General features: G+C 47.6%; 4 non-coding genes across 4 annotated transcripts; all 4 read right to left on the bottom strand.

Moving 5' to 3' along the window:
* Positions 1–46: 46 nt before the first annotated feature.
* On the bottom strand, positions 47–118 carry trnap-cgg (transfer RNA proline (anticodon CGG)). Its single transcript has one exon. It is a non-coding gene; the product is annotated as a tRNA-Pro (tRNA).
* Positions 119–3,663: 3,545 nt separating this feature from the next.
* On the bottom strand, positions 3,664–3,735 carry trnap-cgg (transfer RNA proline (anticodon CGG)). Its single transcript has one exon. It is a non-coding gene; the product is annotated as a tRNA-Pro (tRNA).
* A 1,076-nt stretch (positions 3,736–4,811) lies between these two features.
* trnap-agg (transfer RNA proline (anticodon AGG)) lies at positions 4,812–4,883 on the bottom strand. Its single transcript has one exon. It is a non-coding gene; the product is annotated as a tRNA-Pro (tRNA).
* A 1,083-nt stretch (positions 4,884–5,966) lies between these two features.
* trnap-ugg (transfer RNA proline (anticodon UGG)) lies at positions 5,967–6,038 on the bottom strand. Its single transcript has one exon. It is a non-coding gene; the product is annotated as a tRNA-Pro (tRNA).
* Between the last annotated feature and the right edge of the window lie 1,462 nt (positions 6,039–7,500).

Below are 7,500 nucleotides of genomic sequence, written 5' to 3'. Positions count from 1 at the left end.
AGCACTCCTTTAAGTACGTCCTGCCTTATGTGGAGCGCTTAAAGGAGGGCTCGTCCGGGATTTGAACCCGGGACCTCTCGCACCCGAAGCGAGAATCATACCCCTAGACCAACGAGCCGAACAATAAAGAACAATAGTGATTTCCAGCCCGATGCGAAAGGTATTTCCAACGCCCGTATTTCCCGTTTCAATGAGCGAAACGAACATAAATCATTGGACACAAAGCAGGGGAATTAGCTCAAATGGTAGAGCGCTTGCTTAGCATGCAAGAAGTAGCGGGATCGACGCCCGCATTCTCCACGTCAGTGTCTTTCGGGGCTTCCTTCGTACTTCTTAGCCCTCCATATAATACCCGTCGAGGCTCACCGGTGCAAAAAAAGGTTGTTGCGTTGGGACTTGCTCATATGCTCAGTCACAAACACAAGCAGGTTTCGTTCCTCGTTAATGCACCTCGACACAAGTTTCCTAGCAGCCTTACTTGCATTTTCATTAAGCCAGTGGTCCTGTGTGCTGTGGTGCGAGTTTTTTGCAGTTTCTTGAAAAGCGATATCCCCCTCATTGTTGGGCAGTTGTCAGAAGAAGTACTTATTTCGGCAGAGGTTGGTAACCAACTGAGCTAACCGGCCGAGGGTCCCATTCAGTCACATTATGGAATTGCATAGCGCTCCTTTAAGTACGTCCAGTCTTATGTGGAAAGCTTAAAGCAGGGCTCGTCCGGGATTTGAAGCCAGGACCTCTCGCACCCTAAGCGAGAATCATGCCCCTAGAACAACGAGCCGAGCGATGAGGAGCGAAAGTCATTTCCTGCCCGATGGGAAAGGTATTTCCACCACCTGTATGCCCCGTTTTAATTAGCCAAAGGAACATGCATCTTTGGAGGCAATGCAAGGGAATTAGCTCAAATGGTAGAGCGCTCGCTTTGCATGCGAGAAGTAGCGGGATCGACGCCCGCATTCTCCACGTCAGTGTCTTTCGGGGCTTCCTTCTTAGCCCTCCCTATTATACCCGTCCAGGCTCACCGCTGCAAAAAAAGGTTGTCGTGTTGGGACTTGCTCATATGCTCAGTCACAAAACACCAGCAGGTGTCGCTCCTCGCTAATGCACCTCGACACATATAACAAGAGTCTCCCGTATGGTATGTGTCTAGCTTTTACCCAGAGCAACATGATGCAGGAGCTTCACTTTCAAAGACAATGGAGTTGTCACTTGAGATTCCACAAGTTTTCTTGCAGAGTTACTTGCATTTTCATTAAGCCAGTGGTCCCGTGTGCTGTGCTGCGTGTTTTTTTTTTTTTTGCTTTCTTGTAGTATCACGAAAAGCCATATACCCGTTATTGTTGGGCAGTTGTACAAACAAGTCCTTCGCCCTGGGCAAGAAAAATCTCTCCGCCCAGATGTTTTTAGATCATAATTTTGGTGTGTGTGTGCAACCACATGCACGTCTCAGACATGGCCAATTTGTTCAGCTGTATTTTCCGCTTTCCCTTGGGTGTAAAGACCTTTGGCTCATTGAGTACAGGTGACCTGTTTTCAGTATGAAAAGTAGCAATTGCTAATGAGAAGGCCAGCTGAGATTTGAGTCCAGAGTGCTAATCATTACACAATGGAATGCGACTTCAAGTGATAGATGACCCGCCTGGTTACCGAGGAAAGGCTGCTCGGTCTGATGAGGTCAAAGAGCTCTTTGGTAGCGAGAGCAAAGCGATGAACACAGGCAAACTTGCCAAAACCCAGTATCGATCAATAGACATTCAAATCTTGAGTGTAACACTCTCCAATCTGAGCTAACCACCTATTTCGGATCCGCATAGCGCTCCTTTAAGTACGTCCTGCCTTGTGTGGAGCGCTTAAAGGAGGGCTCTTCTGGGATTTGAACCCGGGACCTCTCGCACCCAAAGCGAGAATCATACCCCTAGACCAACGAGCCGAACGATTAAGAACAATAGTGATTTCCAGCCCGATGCGAAAGGTATTTCCACCGCCCGTATTTCCTGTTTCAATGAGCGAAATGAACATAAATGATTGGACACAAAGCAGGGGAATTAGCTCAAATGGGAGAGCGCTAGCTTAGCATGCAAGAAGTAGCGGGATCGACGCCCGCATTCTCCACGTCAGTGTCTTTCGGGGCTTCCTTCGTGCTTCTTAGCCCTCCATATAATACCCGTCGAGGCTCACCGGTGCAAAAAAAGGTTGTTGCGTTGGGACTTGCTCAAATGCTCAGTCACAAAACACAAGCAGGTTTCGTTCCTCTTTAATGCACCTCGACACAAGTTTCCTAGCAGCCTTACTTGCATTTTCATTAAGCCAGTGGTCCTGTGTGCTGTGGTGCGAGTTTTTTGCAGTTTCTTGAAAAGCGATATCCCCCTCATTGTTGGGCAGTTGTCAGAAGAAGTACTTATTTCGGCAGAGGTTGGTAACCAACTGAGCTAACCGGCCGAGGGTCCCATTGAGTCACATTATGGAATTGCATAGCGCTCCTTTAAGTACGTCCAGTCTTATGTGGAAAGCTTAAAGCAGGGCTCGTCCGGGATTTGAACCCAGGACCTCTCGCACCCTAATCGAGAATCATGCCCCTAGAACAACGAGCCGAGCGATGAGGAGCGAAATTCATTTCCTGCCCGATGGGAAAGGTATTTCCACCACCTGTATGCCCCGTTTCAATTAGCCAAAGGAACATGCATCTTTGGAGGCAATGCAAGGGAATTAGCTCAAATGGTAGAGCGCTCGCTTTGCATGCGAGAAGTAGCGGGATCAACGCCCCCATTCTCCATGTCAGTGTCTTTCGGGGCTTCCTTCTTAGCCCTCCCTATTAAACCCGTCCAGGCTCACCGCTGCAAAAAAAGGTTGTTGTGTTGGGACTTGCTCATATGCTCAGTCACAAAACACCAGCAGGTGTCGCTCCTCGCTAATGCACCTCGACACATATAACAAGAGTCTCCCGTATGGTATGTGTCTAGCTTTTACCCAGAGCAACATGATGCAGGAGCTTCACTTTCAAAGACAATGGAGTTGTCTCTTGAGATTCCACAAGTTTTCTTGCATAGCTACTTGCATTTTCATTAAGCCAGTGGTCCCTTGTGCTGTGCTGCGTGTTTTTTTTTTTTTGCTTTCTTGTAGTATCACGAAAAGCCATATACCCCTTATTGTTGGGCAGTTGTACAAACAAGTCCTTCGCCCTGGGCAAGAAAAATCTCTCTGCCCAGATGTTTTTAGATCATAATTTTGGGGGTGTGTGCAACCACATGCACGTCTCAGACATGGCCAATTTGTTCAGCTGTATTTTCCGCTTTCCCTTGGGTGTAAAGACCTTTGGCTCATTGAGTACAGGTGACCTGTTGTCAGTATGAAAAGTAGCAATTGCAAATGAGAAGGCCAGCTGAGATTTGAGTCCAGAGTGCTAATCATTACACAATGGAATGCGACTTCAAGTGATAGATGACCCGCCTGGTTACCGAGGACAGGCTGCTCGGTCTGATGAGGTCAAAGAGCTCTTTGGTAGCGAGAGCAAAGCGATGAACACAGGCAAACTTGCCAAAACCCAGGATCGATCAATAGACATTCAAATCTTGAGTGTAACACTCTCCAATCTGAGCTAACCACCTATTTCGGATCCGCATAGCACTCCTTTAAGTACGTCCTGCCTTATGTGGAGCGCTTAAAGGAGGGCTCGTCCGGGATTTGAACCCGGGACCTCTCGCACCCGAAGCGAGAATCATACCCCTAGACCAACGAGCCGAACAATAAAGAACAATATTGATTTCCAGCCCGATGCGAAAGGTATTTCCACCGCCCGTATTTCCCGTTTCAATGAGCGAAACGAACATAAATCATTGGACACAAAGCAGGGGAATTAGCTCAAATGGTAGAGCGCTTGCTTAGCATGCAAGAAGTAGCGGGATCGACGCCCGCATTCTCCACGTCAGTGTCTTTCGGGGCTTCCTTCTTAGCCCTCCCTATTATACCCGTCCAGGCTCACCGCTGCAAAAAAAGGTTGTTGTGTTGGGACTTGCTCATATGCTCAGTCACAAAACACCAGCAGGTGTCGCTCCTCGCTAATGCACCTCGACACATATAACAAGAGTCTCCCGTATGGTATGTGTCTAGCTTTTACCCAGAGCAACATGATGCAGGAGCTTCACTTTCAAAGACAATGGAGTTGTCACTTGAGATTCCACAAGTTTTCTTGCATAGTTACTTGCATTTTCATTAAGCCCGTGGTCCCGTGTGCTGTGCTGCGTGTTTTTTTTTTTTTGCTTTCTTGTAGTATCACGAAAAGCCATATACACCTTATTGTTGGGCAGTTGTACAAACAAGTCCTTCGCCCTGGGCAAGAACAATCTCTCTGCCCAGATGTTTTTAGATCATAATTTTGGTGTGTGTGTGCAACCACATGCACGTCTCAGACATGGCCAATTTGTTCAGCTGTATTTTCCGCTTTCCCTTGGGTGTAAAGACCTTTGGCTCATTGAGTACAGGCGACCTGTTGTCAGTATGAAAAGTAGCAATTGCTAATGAGAAGGCCAGCTGAGATTTGAGTCCAGAGTGCTAATCATTACACAATGGAATGCGACTTCAAGTGATAGATGACCCGCCTGGTTACCGAGGACAGGCTGCTCGGTCTGATGAGGTCAAAGAGCTCTTTGGTAGCGAGAGCAAAGCGATGAACACAGGCAAACTTGCCAAAACCCAGGATCGATCAATAGACATTAAAATCTTGAGTGTAACACTCTCCAATCTGAGCTAACCACCTATTTCGGATCGGCATAGTGCTCCTTTAAGTACGTCCTGCCTTATGTGGAGCGCTTAAAGGAGGGCTCGTCCGGGATTTGAACCCGGGACCTCTCGCACCCTAAGCGAGAATCATGCCCCTAGAACAACGAGCCGAGCAATGAGGAGCGAAAGTCATTTCATGCCCGATGGGAAAGGTATTTCCACCACCTGTATGCCCCGTTTCAATTAGCCAAAGGAACATGCATCTTTGGAGGCAATGCAGGGGAATTAGCTCAAATGGTAGAGCGCTCGCTTTGCATGCGAGAAGTAGCGGGATCGACGCCCGCATTCTCCACGTCAGTGTCTTTCGGGGCTTCCTTCTTACTTCTTAGCCCTCCCTATTATACCCGTCCAGGCTCACCGCTGCAAAAAAAGGTTGTTGTGTTGGGACTTGCTCATATGCTCAGTCACAAAACACCAGCAGGTGTCGCTCCTCGCTAATGCACCTCGACACATATAACAAGAGTCTCCCGTATGGTATGTGTCTAGCTTTTACCCAGAGCAACATGATGCAGGAGCTTCACTTTCAAAGACAATAGAGTTGTCACTTGAGATTCCACAAGTTTTCTTGCATAGTTACTTGCATTTTCATTAAGCCAGTGGTCCCGTGTGCTGTGCTGCGTGTTTTTTTTTTTTTGCTTTCTTGTAGTATCACGAAAAGCCATATACCCGTTATTGTTGGGCAGTTGTACAAACAAGTCCTTCGCCCTGGGCAAGAAAAATCTCTCCGCCCAGATGTTTTTAGATCATAATTTTGGTGTGTGTGTGCAACCACATGCACGTCTCAGACATGGCCAATTTGTTCAGCTGTATTTTCCGCTTTCCCTTGGATGTAAAGACCTTTGGCTCATTGAGTACAGGTGACCTGTTGTCAGTATGAAAAGTAGCAATTGCTAATGAGAAGGCCAGCTGAGATTTGAGTCCAGAGTGCTAATCATTACACAATGGAATGCGACTTCAAGTGATAGATGACCCGCCTGGTTACCGAGGACAGGCTGCTCGGTCTGATGAGGTCAAAGAGCTCTTTGGTAGCGAGAGCAAAGCGATGAACACAGGCAAACTTGCCAAAACCCAGGATCGATCAATAGACATTCAAATCTTGAGTGTAACACTCTCCAATCTGAGCTAACCACCTATTTCGGATCCGCATAGCGCTCCTTTAAGTACGTCCTGCCTTGTGTGGAGCGCTTAAAGGAGGGCTCGTCCGGGATTTGAACCCGGGACCTCTCGCACCCAAAGCGAGAATCATACCCCTAGACCAACGAGCCGAACGATAAAGAACAATAGTGATTTCCAGCCCGATGCGAAAGGTATTTCCACCGCCCGTATTTCCTGTTTCAATGAGCGAAATGAACATAAATGATTGGACACAAAGCAGGGGAATTAGCTCAAATGGGAGAGCGCTAGCTTAGCATGCAAGAAGTAGCGGGATCGACGCCCGCATTCTCCACGTCAGTGTCTTTCGGGGCTTCCTTCGTACTTCTTAGCCCTCCATATAATACCCGTCGAGGCTCACCGGTGCAAAAAAAGGTTGTTGCGTTGGGACTTGCTCAAATGCTCAGTCACAAAACACAAGCAGGTTTCGTTCCTCTTTAATGCACCTCGACACAAGTTTCCTAGCAGCCTTACTTGCATTTTCATTAAGCCAGTGGTCCTGTGTGCTGTGGTGCGAGTTTTTTGCAGTTTCTTGAAAAGCGATATCCCCCTCATTGTTGGGCAGTTGTCAGAAGAAGTACTTATTTCGGCAGAGGTTGGTAACCAACTGAGCTAACCGGCCGAGGGTCCCATTCAGTCACATTATGGAATTGCATAGCGCTCCTTTAAGTACGTCCAGTCTTATGTGGAAAGCTTAAAGCAGGGCTCGTCCGGGATTTGAACCCAGGACCTGTCGCACCCTAATCGAGAATCATGCCCCTAGAACAACGAGCCGAGCGATGAGGAGCGAAAGTCATTTCCTGCCCGATGGGAAAGGTATTTCCACCACCTGTATGCCCCGTTTCAATTAGCCAAAGGAACATGCATCTTTGGAGGCAATGCAAGGGAATTAGCTCAAATGGTAGAGCGCTCGCTTTGCATGCGAGAAGTAGCGGTATCAACGCCCGCATTCTCCACGTCAGTGTCTTTCGGGGCTTCCTTCTTAGCCCTCCCTATTATACCCGTCCAGGCTCACCGCTGCAAAAAAAGGTTGTTGTGTTGGGACTTGCTCATATGCTCAGTCACAAAACACCAGCAGGTGTCGCTCCTCGCTAATGCACCTCGACACATATAACAAGAGTCTCCCGTATGGTATGTGTCTAGCTTTTACCCAGAGCAACATGATGCAGGAGCTTCACTTTCAAAGACAATGGAGTTGTCTCTTGAGATTCCACAAGTTTTCTTGCATAGTTACTTGCATTTTCATTAAGCCAGTGGTCCCGTGTGCTGTGCTGCGTGTTTTTTTTTTTTTGCTTTCTTGTAGTATCACGAAAAGCCATATACCCCTTATTGTTGGGCAGTTGTACAAACAAGTCCTTCGCCCTGACCAAAATCTCTCTGCCCAGATGTTTTTAGATCATAATTTTGGTGTGTGTGTGCAACCACATGCACGTCTCAGACATGGCCAATTTGTTCAGCTGTATTTTCCGCTTTCCCTTGGGTGTAAAGACCTTTGGCTCATTGAGTACAGGCGACCTGTTGTCAGTATGAAAAGTAGCAATTGCTAATGAGAAGGCCAGCTGAGATTTGAGTCCA

The sequence above is a fragment of the Triplophysa dalaica genome, chromosome 5, assembly GCF_015846415.1.
Source record: "Triplophysa dalaica isolate WHDGS20190420 chromosome 5, ASM1584641v1, whole genome shotgun sequence".
NCBI lineage: Eukaryota > Metazoa > Chordata > Actinopteri > Cypriniformes > Nemacheilidae > Triplophysa > Triplophysa dalaica.
Note: the sequence above shows the minus strand (reverse complement) of the source record. Positions and strands in the feature narration are given on the sequence as shown.